Genomic DNA, 13305 nt, shown 5'->3' on the forward strand with positions numbered 1-13305 from the left:
ATCTATCTTTTATATCTTTTCTTGAGCTAGTTTCATAACAGCCTTATTCCTATACTTTGGTTTAAGAAATCCTTGTAATTGATTATGCCAAGAGGCATACCCTTCAACCACTTTTATCCTTGTAGTGGAATCTCTGTAGCATCTGAAATAATGACATCTGACACTGAAAAACTCATCTCTCAAAACTTAACATCCACCCTGGTGAAATTCAAAGAATATTCTTTAGGGAGATACACATTGTATCCCTGTATCTTCTCACAAAATATGATGCAAATACCATGTTCAAAAGAAACTGTAATTTATAGGTCTAAGTTAATTAAGGTAATATATTGGGACTCAAACCTCACAATGTCTCCTCCCTTGTGCTTCTTTCTATCTAGAGTTGTCATTAATTCACAACAAAGATGATTCCTAAGGATTTTTAAATGAAACTTCAATATTTACCATTTAGGAACAACAATAGGGTAGGAGTTATGAATTATAGAGATTTATATGAGGGTTTTATGGAAATTTAAAATAAGAATCCCTATAATAATAAACTCAAACAACAAAAATTATTTCTCATACCTAACACGGAAACTTGTTGTTTTTTCCCGCGGTGGAAAATTTGAAACATAAGCACAACGATAAAGGGCCATGCATGAGGAAAGAAAAAGCTTGTTGATCTTTGAGGGAAGAAAAAACAATATGTGACGCCCTAGACCAACTAAATGGTACATCAGGCTTAAAAATATGGGTGGCAAGATTTTTTTTGAATTTTCGATGCAGGTGATAACATAAAATGCAACGAGTGATAGAAAGAAAAACCTATTTTTCAGGCTGAGCAAAGTTGGAATTTACAAGGTTTTCTTAGTGTTTTCTTCAACTTGTAAGGACAAACTGTAATACATGCAAGACAAAACATCCAATAGAATGAGGAATTATAACCCAGGAGTGGTGATAACCATTTGTCTTGAAGCAACACAGTGACTATCTCTGAACACAATGCCTCCCTTATTGACTTCATGCAGTGAACTTTCAAATGATGTATAGGTTGCTTACGATGGAATAAAAAGTGGATCTCCTATTTCTTGGATGCTAAAAAAAAATGAACTTCCAAGATGAGCTAAGCCCACCTTCAAGAAGAATGATTACAATTTGAAACTCCAATCATGAAACACAACAAATTAAAAGAAGTGCAACACATGAATCTTAATTGTTGTACTCGTGATGTCATATTATTGATATCATTATAACAAACTAACTGATTAAATGCCCCTACCACTTTGTCCCAATGATGAGGAAAAGGCGAATGACTATGACCCCACTCATGATTTTGTAAGAGACATGACCTAGACTCACTTAACTCAATATTTATGGAATCAATGACTAATTTGGTATTATCACTCACATACTCTAACATAATTACATCAATAATGATTTTTTTCATTCTTTACTAAGACTAAGAGCTTGATCTCTAAGAGATCATAACCAAACCTTTACATATCAAAAAAAAAAATTTAAAGACTAAACTTAGTTTTGACTACTATAACATAGGACCCTAACAAAAATGTCTTCAACTACATATTGAAAACTTCAACTTAAACATTTTCTTGGGGATAATAAGATGAAGAATTTTATTTTCTAAATCCCAACTTGGATAAAGCCAATTCAAACATCATTTTATTCTAAAAGTGACTGTCATGGTTAGTGAAAATATCCCTATGGATACCAAAATGTGAAATGGTTTGATTAAATATGAATAACACAACAGTGCCACCATCATTATTATAGGTAAGCATAGCTTCAACCCACTTGGTAATGTAGTCAACAACCACAATGATATACTTGTGCCCCCCTAGTTGAAGCCAAGTGACAAGTTGTAAAGTCCAGTCACCACTTAATAAATAGATCAAAGGCATGAATGGGGAAAGAAGAGTCGGATAAGCATGCATTCTCTGAGTGTATACCCAACAAGGATGAGATTTATTGACTACCTCAATATATTTTTTAAAAGTTCAAGGTCAGAAATATCTTGCACACAAAATTTTCTATGTTTTCCCTACCCCAAATAAATCACCACCATAAGCTCCACTATCACAATCATTAAGTACCTTCTCAATGTCTTGTACAGTCAAACAATGTTATAGAATTAATTCAACCCCATGATGGTAAAAAATATCATTGATAATTAGATAATTCTTAGCTAAGTGATGCAACCATTGACAGTCATCCTTAGAAAAGGACTGAGGAAACTTCAAAGTATGGAGATATACTAGGATGTCTCCAGAAAAAGGATCTTGTGAAGAGCTAATAAAGAGGTGTTCATGTGGAAACGATTTATCATAAATAGGATCTCCTTCACAAGGCAACTCCGAGATCAATACAATGAAAACCAAGGATTTCTTAGATTTTGCTAACATAAACCCATGGTAAAATTCTTGCAAAATCACATTCCATTTATTGACTTTTCCCTCAATCACCCACCTATGAAAAATGTATCAAAAAGAATAGATATCAACAACTATGATGGTTTTTCTCAAGAAAATGTAATGACAAAGTCGTTGGATAGCATGAACTACCACCAATGCCAATTTATCAACATGAGAATATTGAAGTTTAGGACCTATTAGGCCACGATTGAGTTCATAGATAACATGTTCCTAGAACAAATTGTCTTCCTAAACTAGAACAATACTATTGGTAGATTCTACTACTATGAGATATAAAAAGAAGTATCTACTATAATCAAGTGGACTTTATAAAGGAGAAGAGATCAATTCATTTTTCAAAGCATTGAACAAGAGTTGAGAAAATTGATCCAAAATAAATGGGACTTATTCAAATCCAGGCTTCTGTGATCCATATCTTGAATATTTGAAACACTTTCGGTAGAAATCAAATTGGAAAATTTTGGTCGACACGTTTTGAACAAGCCAGTGTGGTTCAATAGGAACTTAAATCCCTTAGTTATCTCAATGTAATTTACAATGAATATTTGTAAAAAATTAGCTTTACCTTTGAGACTTTGAAGTTGATGCACATTAGACGGGGGAGGAAACGAAAGAATTTCCTCAACATTGAAAGGATCAACCCTAAACCTATCATTAGACATGATGAATCCCAAGAATGGATTTGATATTATGACAAGCATGCACTTATGAGGATTCAACTGGGTTTTATAGTAACAAAATCTTTTAAATAATTGGCAAAGGTGCTTTGGATGTTACACTCTCTCATGAGAGTGAGTAGTTATATCATCCAAATAAGATTCTACAATATGTTTGATGTCATGGAAAGTGTAAGACATGGCCTGTTGAAAGGTACTCCCTACATTTATAAGGCCAAAAGGAATTTTCCTATATCAAAAATTACCCCAAGGACAAATAAACGTTGCCTTATGTTGATCTTTAAGACTGATTGTTATTTGATTATACCAAAAGAATCCATACCTAAAGGAAAAATATCATTTCCCATAGGCTCATTAATAATTTGATCAATAAACAATGTAGGGAAGTTGCCTTTCGGAAAATATTTATTATGTTCCCTATGTTTCTAGGAAAACTAGAATTCCTAAATAATGCTAGCCCTTTAGGTTTGGTAACTACCCTATAAACAACAGTTTAAAGAAATCCAATGATTTCTTCTATGTGTAAAAAATAAGAGAAAGATAACGGAACCAACCTGGAACTTCCGCTTAATCCCTTGCTTGATTTCTCTCCCCTTTGATAGATCCTCCAACTCCTCCCCATACTGAACACGCTTGGAGAGTACCTGCACAAGTACAACAAGAAAGAACTATCAAAGCATCGTGATCTATTACAACATAAACATTTCATAATTAGATATATAATGAACAAATCATAGCATTCACAAATGATAACATTCACAATTGCACAATCATATGGAAGAAAACTTGAAGAGCTTTATTAATAGAAAGGAGAATTACAACCTAGTTGCCTGATCCAGCATCATCCTCCCAGCTTCAATCATTCTTTACCTCGTGAAATAGTAAGATCACACTAACAATACAATGCTCTTTCTGCAATTACAAACTACCAGCACTTCCTTGCAATTCACAATATTCCAGCCTTCGGATCTCTTAGATGAGGGATCCATGTAGAGATGTGTGCAAGGGTGTGAGTCATCCATGTGGTTTGATTAGTTTCATTCCACTTGTTACAGTTGATTCCATAAGAGAAGTGATTGGAGATTTTATTACATCCCTTACTCATCCTTGGGTGAATTCAGAGAGGTAAGTGCCATAGGATATGTTTCTAGAAGACTCCATGAGCAACCACCTAGAAAATTGCCTCAGACATTTGTCCAACTTTTCCCATCACACCCTATAAAAGGCCTAAATAGTATGCATTGCACCGTGTTGGCATTATGATTCAAGTGTTGTCCTTGATGGCAACTCACTCAGAGGTTGGTACAGGTGCTCAGAGGTTGGTACAGGTGATGGCAACTTAATCAGAAGACAGATCTTAGTACAGCATGCCAAGGAAGTTCATATACGCAGGTTCGTTAAGCCCAAGTCGCGTGTACACGCTAGTTGGATTCAGAAAAAGCACGTGTATGTGGAAAAGCACCTTTTGGTCCATGGTGGTTAGTCCTTGGAAGTTGTGCCTATGGTTTCAGACCATTGTGTCTCGACGGGCGTGTCGATCCCTAGTTTTGAAGTTGATGGTATTGTGTTACTATGGTTTTGGCTCTTGGTATTGAGCAAGGCCTAAGGCTATATAAGGAGAAGAAGATCATTAGGCAAAATCATCTTTCGACAGGGCTTGAATATCTAAGAAAGAAAGAGATCTGATATGCAGGGTCTGGGTTGCTTGATATGAGCTAAGGAGAAATCACATCGGTGGATGGAAGACTAGATCTAAGGATAAATCGGGATCTAATGGTTTGAAATGCACTATTATGATATGGTTGATTATGCGTATTTCTAGATCTGCATACTGTCGCAATATTATGTTCTGGATCTAACTGATGTCTGGTACAGCTGCAAGTTGAGAGAATCTATTTTTAGATCTGTACGCAGGTTGGCTTAGGTAAAAGCGCGTGTATACGCGGGTTTCGCTCATTGAAGTAGCGTATATCTTTTAAAGCTTGATTTTTGGGTTTGCAGTTGGATCTGACTATTATTGCAGAGTTCTGTAGACTGCTCTGTGGTCTGGTATCTGGTGATTGACAGGGTTCAGTGGTTCAGTGAATCAAAGTTTGATAATACTAGTATTGGTTGTTTTATGCTTCAATGATCTGTTGTGAAAGTTGAATGAATTGGGGTCTACAGATTGTAATGTTGTGCTTCAGGAATATCCAGTCTGAAAATGTATGAAAGGTGGTACCTGAAGGAAAGAAGGTTGTAGGTCAGCACCTACGTACTAGTATCTTGGCTAGTACAAGAGCAAAGGGGGTTGGAGCTCCCTTCCAAGGAAGTTTGGAGAACGAGAGAAGGTTGTAGCCTTCTGCAGGTTGTAGCCTGCGTACTGGTATAAGGCTGCACCAGTACAAAAGATTGTAAACTGAAGTTTCATATTAAAGAAAGATAGAGACAACTTGCAGCAGGTGGTTTTCACCCACATTGGGTTTCCACCTTATATCTTGGTGTTCATGTGTGTGGCTTTTGATCTGTTCTGTTATACTGCACCTGTTTACTGTTAATGTGGTGAATAATGTCTTGATGAACTTAACTGAAGAATAAGCTAACTAAATTATGAGTTTTCTTCTTATACGCTGTTTTATTTAGTCACAGTAGCGTGTACACGCTGGTTCACCTAACTGAAGTAGCGTATATGTTTCTGAGCATTGAAAAGTTTGATTGATCTGATAATACTGATTCACCCCCCCTCTCAGTATTATTTCCAACAATTGGTATCAGAGCAGGTCCTTCAGAGAAGCTTGATCGCTTGAAGGTAGATCATTCATCATGAGCAACTACGAGAAAGAAGCATCAATCAGGCCACCGATTTTTGATGGGACAAATTTCAATTATTGGAAGGTAAGAGTTACTGCATATCTTCAATCTCTTGGTACAGAAGTTTGGAACATTGTAGAAACAGGCTATGCTTTTCCTTCAGCTACTCCTACAGATCCAGCTGAGAAAAAGCAGTATGAAACAAATGCAAAAGCAGTCAGTACTTTATTAGGAAGTATATCCCAAACAGAATTCATGAAGGTCATGCACTTCAAATCAGCAAAAGAGATATGGGACAAAATGATCACTAGCTATGAAGGAGATGAACAGGTAAAGCAAGCTAAACTTCAAACTCTCAGGATTCAATATGAGACTCTCAAGATGTATAATGATGAAAGTGTGGCTAATTATTTTCTTCGGGTAGATGAGATTGTTAATTGTATGAAAAATTTGGGTGAAGAAATAAAAGAGACTATAGTAGTTCAAAAGATTCTAAGATCATTATTCCCCAAGTTTGAATCTAAAGTATCTGCAATAGAAGAAAAAGAAAATCTCCGTGTTCTCACTATGTCTCAGCTACATGGAATTCTAACTGCTTATGAAATGAGAAAGGGAGGTCCATTTGACAGAAGGGAAGCTGCTTTTAAGGCATCAGGAAAAGAAGATTACTATGAAGCAAGCCATGTTCCAGAAGAAGAGGAAGAAGAATCAAATTTTGTCAGAAATCTTCAAAGGGGTTCTGGAAGGTTCAGAGGTAAGCTACCATTCAAATGCTTTGCTTGTGGAAGAGTAGGTCATTATGCTGCAAAATGTCCTTATAAGGATAAAGGAAAAGAACCTGCTAGATGGAACAAGAAACAAAGTGCAAATAAGAAAAGCTACTACACCCATGAAGATAGTGATGGCTTATCAAACAGTGATGAAGATGAACAAGGTAATAAATATAAGCTGTTAATGGCATTTGAAAATGATGATTATGAGGATGCTGTAGATGTGGATAATCTCTATAATGAAATTACTAGACTCAAGAGATGCATAGAAGAAAAGAATGTGATCATTGATACTTTGCAATTTCAAAATGATGAAAAGGAAAAACATCTTGAAAAACTAGAAGGTGAAATTGTTGGTCTCAGAAAAGAAATTGAGAAAACAAAAACTATTAATCTTAAGTTTGTCAAAGGATCTGAAACTTTGGATGAGATTATCAATGTGCAGCGGTCTCCTCTAAACAAGACAGGTTTGGGCTATAATGGAGAAACCTCTCAAGCATCCACCTCAAAAAGCTATCTTGATGCAGCAAGAAGAAATGAGCAGAAGAACAATGAAGATAATCAGGTAAAGCAGGGACGAATTACAAACAGAAACTATCAGGGACAATCCTTCTTAAGGGTGAACAAAAGCTACAACCAACCACAGGTAAAATCTTCTCAGTTTGGCTCAAGAATAGATGAAAATAGAAATTACAATCAGTTGGCTGGTAGATTCAATAACCGCAGAAGCTTCTTCAATGGACAATGCTTTTCTTGCCATAACTTTGGTCACAAAGCAGCTCAATGTGTTGCATATAAAACAATCATGACTAGGGAAGCTCAAAAACAAAGAAGTATGACAGGGATTACTAAAAGGACCTATAACAACTTTTCGGTTCTTGAAAATGAAGTTGAATGTTCTATTTGCAATAATTTTGGTCATAAAGACTCTGAATGCAGGAGCAGGTTTCAGGAGAAAAAGGAACAAGCCACGAGCACCAAAACATGGAGAATAAAGGAACCTCAAACAGAAAGATGTGGGATAGCATTTTATGCAGAAGGACAGGAAAATCTATGGTACATTGACAGTGGATGTTCGAAACATATGACAGGTGATAAAGAAAAACTTGAATCTTATTCTACTTTAGAAAAGGGAAAGAAAGTTTCTTTTGGAAATGATACTCCTGCAACTATAAAAGGAAAAGGTATTGCTCCTTTGAAAGAAAAGGTCAAGGCTGGAAATGTTTTGTATGTTGATGGATTGAAGCATAATCTACTAAGTGTCAGCCAGATGTGTGATCAAAAAACCGAGGTTATTTTCAGATCGAATGGATGTCTTGTTCGTGATCTTGATACAGGTAAAACAGTTCTCAAAGGCAAAAGAACTCCAAATAATCTGTACATATTTGAAGAAGGACAACAACAATGCTATCTTAGCAAGGATGAAGAGCACTGGTTATGGCATCGAAGGTTGGGACATCTAAGCTTCTCACAAATAAGGAAAGCATGCAAATATCAGGCAGTTCGCGATCTTCCAGATATCAAAATTCCAGACAACACCATATGCAAATCTTGTCAGTTTGGAAAGCAAACCAGAACTAACTTTCCAGAGAAGGAACGATCAGCTAGCTTGCCTCTTGAGCTAGTCCATACAGATGTATGTGGTCCATTTAGGAAAAGGACACCTCGAGGAGAAGAATATCTAATATTATTCATTGATGATTTCTCAAGGTTTGTTTGGTTAGGGCTTATGAAGCACAAAGATGAAGCATTCGAAAAATTCAAATCCTTCAAAGCATTGGCTGAAAATGAATCAGGACACAAAATTAAGTGCCTCAGATCTGACAGAGGTGGGGAGTTCACATCAAATGAATTTTTCGATTTCTGCGATGAACATGGGATAAGAAGAGAATTCTCTACAGCTAGAACTCCTCAACAAAATGGGGTTGTGGAAAGAATGAACAGAACTATCCAACAAATGGCTCGTGCTATGCTCGATGAATCAGGTACTCCTGCAACCTTCTGGGGTGAAGCTGCACATGCTGCTGTTATTATTCTTAACAAAACAAATGTCCGAGTAAACAGCACTCAAACACCTCATGAGCTTTGGAGTGGTAAAACTCCTTCCGTGAAGCACTTCAAAATCTTTGGGAGCAAATGTTATATTAAGAATACTGATGAGCAACTTGGCAAACTTGAACCAAGAGCAGATGAGGGCATTCTTCTTGGTTATTCTCCACATAGCAAAGCATACAAGTGCTACAATAAAAGACTTGGCAGAATTGTTGACAGTATTGATATAGTGGTTGATGAGAAGGGATATATTCCTAGGCAAGTTCATCATGAAGACATTGAAGAAGATGAAGGTTACTCTCAAAGGCGAAATGATGAAGAAGAAGAACCTCAAGAAGAAGAAGAATCTCAAGAAGAACCAGAGGAGCAGACAAGAATAGAAGAGAAGACTCCATCCAGATATGTTCAAAAGAATCATCCAGAAACTCAGATTGTGGGGCAGAAAGAAGCAGGAGTACAAACAAGAAGGACACTTGCAGAAGCTTCAAGCTACTTGGCATTACTCTCCTCCACTGAACCACAAAATGTGAAAGAGGCATGCAAAGATGAATGTTGGGTCAAAGCAATGGATGAAGAACTTGAGAAAATCGAAAAGAACAACACTTGGGAATTAGTTCCTAGACCAAAAGATAAGAATGTAATAGGAACAAAATGGGTCTTCAAGAATAAATTAAATGAAAATGGAGAAGTAATTAGAAACAAGGCCAGACTTGTTTGTAAAGGGTATGCATAGCAAGAAGGAATAGATTTTGAAGAGACCTTTGCTCCTGTGGCAAGACTTGAGGCCATCCGAATGTTTCTTGCTCTCTCAAGCTTTCAAAACTTCAAGGTATTTCAAATGGACGTGAAATCAGCCTTCCTGAATGGAGACTTAGAAGAAGAAGTATATATTGAGCAGCCAGATGGTTTCATTCTTGGGAATGATCCAAACCTTGTATGCAGATTGAAAAAGGCACTCTATGGACTCAAACAAGCTCCAAGGGCTTGGTACTATCGGTTGGACAAATATCTTCACCAACAAGGCTTTTCAAAAGGATCAGCAGATAGCAATCTCTATATAAAAGTTGAAAATAACAAATTGCTAATTCTTGTTGTTTATGTAGATGATATTATTTTTGGCAGCAATGAAGAGACTATGAGTCAAAACTTTGCCTTGGTTATGCAGAAAGAATTCGAAATGTCACTTCTTGGAGAATTGACATATTTTCTTGGATTGCAAATCCAACAAAATGAAGGAGGTATCTTCTTGTCTCAAACCAAATACCTCAAGCAGATCTTGAAGAAGTATGGCATGGACGAGTCAAAGCCAGTATGTACACCCATGGTTACAGGATGCAGCCTCAGTGCAAATGATGAATCAGCAGCAGTTCACCAACCCACTTATAGATCCATGATTGGGAGTTTGCTTTATTTGACAGGTACTCGACCAGATATTACACATGCAGTAGGAATGGTTGGAAGATTTCAAGCCAACCCAAAGGAAACTCATCTTCAGGCAGTCAAAAGAATCTTCAAATATCTTCAAGGGACCCAAAACTATGGCTTATGGTATCCTAGAAATACAGATCTCACTCTTCATGCTTACACAGATGCAGATTGGGCTGGAAGTGTGGATGATAGGAAAAGCACAAGTGGTGGTGCTTTCTTCATGGGTTCCAGATTAGTATCTTGGTTCAGCAAGAAACAGAGTTCGATTGCCTTATCTACAGCTGAAGCAGAATATGTGGCTGCAGCATCTTGTTGCACACAACTTCTTTGGATGATGCAGACCTTGCAGGACTTTCAAATCACTTGCACTCCACCCGTCTCTATCTTATGTGATAATACAAGTGCAATCAGCATTTCAAAGAATCCAGTCATGCACTCAAAGACCAAGCACATACCAATCAAGTACCATTTTCTTCGGGAACAAGTGCTTGAGCAGAAGGTCAAGTTGGAGTATGTTCCTTCTAAGGAACAAGTTGCTGATATTCTCACAAAACCACTGCCCAGGGAAACTTTTGAATATCTCAGACAAAAGCTGGGAGTAGTTGATGCTTCATCCTGCTGTTGAAGCTTGTCTGTTCTACAGAAAAGTTGGTATACGCAAGTTACGAAAGGTATATACGCGTATACACGCGAATTTATGCTGGGAAAGTCGCGTGTATGGTGTACGCACGTTGCAGAGATTATATCCGCGTCCATACGCTGTTTCATGCAGGAGAAATCGCGTATATGAAGTTCTGAACAGCAAGGGCAAACTCTGGAGTTCTGAACAGCAATGGGTATGTCAGAATTCTTCAGGCATGGTTTCAGGGGGTGCAGCAGGCACAGGTTCAGGGGGAGTAGCTTAAAAGTCTCATAAAGCATTGTTGGCATTCAGATGTTTTGGTTGTTGATTTCAGGAAAAGGAGCTCAGAAAGAAATCCTGGTTGCTGATCTAAAAGGATGTTTATCATATGCTGCTGATGACTTTCATAAGTCTTGGTCTAGATCTGTTGTCTCTATGTCATGTATCTCTCTTGTGATATCTCTTTTATGGTGTCAAGGTCATGTAACGGCCTATGTTGGTTTCCCCACTATGCCTGGGATGAATGCTGTAATATAATTGGTTGTTTCTGATATGTCCCCTCTTGGTAGGGAGTATGGATGTATGTATTGAGTCTTTTGGTGATAGGAAGGTCCCTTATGGTGTATAAGTCTTGGTTCTTGTTGAAGAACATCTTTTGCAGATCTGGCCTACTGTCAGGGGGAGCATGAGTCAGCACAGCCAAGTAGAGGTATCAGCATGTCCTCAGGGGGAGCACAGCCCTTTGCCCTTGATGTCAAAGGGGGAGAGTGACTTGGTGAGGTGGTTGCCATCAAGTCCAAAGGGGGAGATTGTTGGCATTATGATTCAAGTGTTGTCCTTGATGGCAACTCACTCAGAGGTTGGTACAGGTGCTCAGAGGTTGGTACAGGTGATGGCAACTTAATCAGAAGACAGATCTTAGTACAGCATGCCAAGGAAGTTCATATACGCAGGTTCGTTAAGCCCAAGTCGCGTGTACACGCTAGTTGGATTCAGAAAAAGCGCGTGTATGTGGAAAAGCACCTTTGGTCCATGGTGGTTAGTCCTTGGAAGTTGTGCCTATGGTTTCGGACCATTGTGTCTCGACGGGCGTGTCGATCCCTAGTTTTGAAGTTGATGGTATTGTGTTACTATGGTTTTGGCTCTTGGTATTGAGCAAGGCCTAAGGCTATATAAGGAGAAGAAGATCATTAGGCAAAATCATCTTTCGACAAGGCTTGAATATCTAAGAAAGAAAGAGATCTGATATGCAGGGTCTGGGTTGCTTGATATGAGCTAAGGAGAAATCACATCGGTGGATGGAAGACTAGATCTAAGGATAAATCGGGATCTAATGGTTTGAAATGCACTATTATGATATGGTTGATTATGCGTATTTCTAGATCTGCATACTGTCGCAATATTATGTTCTGGATCTAATTGATGTCTGGTACAGCTGCAAGTTGAGAGAATCTATTTTTAGATCTGTACGCAGGTTGGCTTAGGTAAAAGCGCGTGTATACGCGGGTTTCGCTCATTGAAGTAGCGTATATCTTTTAAAGCTTGATTTTTGGGTTTGCAGTTGGATCTGACTGTTATTGCAGAGTTCTGTAGACTGCTCTGTGGTCTGGTATCTGGTGATTGACAGGGTTCAGTGGTTCAGTGAATCAAAGTTTGATAATACTAGTATTGGTTGTTTTATGCTTCAATGATCTGTTGTGAAAGTTGAATGAATTGGGGTCTACAGATTGTAATGTTGTGCTTCAGGAATATCCAGTCTGAAAATGTATGAAAGGTGGTACCTGAAGGAAAGAAGGTTGTAGGTCAGCACCTACGTACTAGTATCATGGCTAGTACAAGAGCAAAGGGGGTTGGAGCTCCCTTCCAAGGAAGTTTGGAGAACGAGAGAAGGTTGTAGCCTTCTGCAGGTTGTAGCCTGCGTACTGGTATAAGGCTGCACCAGTACAAAAGATTGTAAACTGAAGTTTCATATTAAAGAAAGATAGAGACAACTTGCAGTAGGTGGTTTTCACCCACATTGGGTTTCCACCTTATATCTTGGTGTTCATGTGTGTGGCTTTTGATCTGTTCTGTTATACTGCACCTGTTTACTGTTAATGTGGTGAATAATGTCCTGATGAACTTAACTGAAGAATAAGCTAACTAAATTATGAGTTTTCTTCTTATACGCTGTTTTATTTAGTCACAGTAGCGTGTACACGCTGGTTCACCTAACTGAAGTAGCGTATATGTTTCTGAGCATTGAAAAGTTTGATTGATCTGATAATACTGATTCACCCCCCCTCTCAGTATTATTTCCAACACACCGTGGTAGTGTACCACTTAGTATGCATCACACTTTGCTAGTGGAGCAGTTAATATGGTTCAATTTAGGCAATTTCTGGATGGTTTCTCAGATGGAACGTTTGGGGAATGATGTATTCAGATGACTATGTTCCTTTAGGGTATGAAACAAATCTTTTATGGGTTGATGAGCCCTAATACATCGACATATAAGTTTTGGGGTTGATGTGCCCAAACATGTCTATAACAAT

Source organism: Pinus tabuliformis, chromosome 9 (genome assembly GCF_031772625.1).
Source record: "Pinus tabuliformis cultivar Carrire ecotype Pingquan chromosome 9, CPIR1, whole genome shotgun sequence".
In the NCBI taxonomy this organism is placed as follows: domain Eukaryota; kingdom Viridiplantae; phylum Streptophyta; class Pinopsida; order Pinales; family Pinaceae; genus Pinus; species Pinus tabuliformis.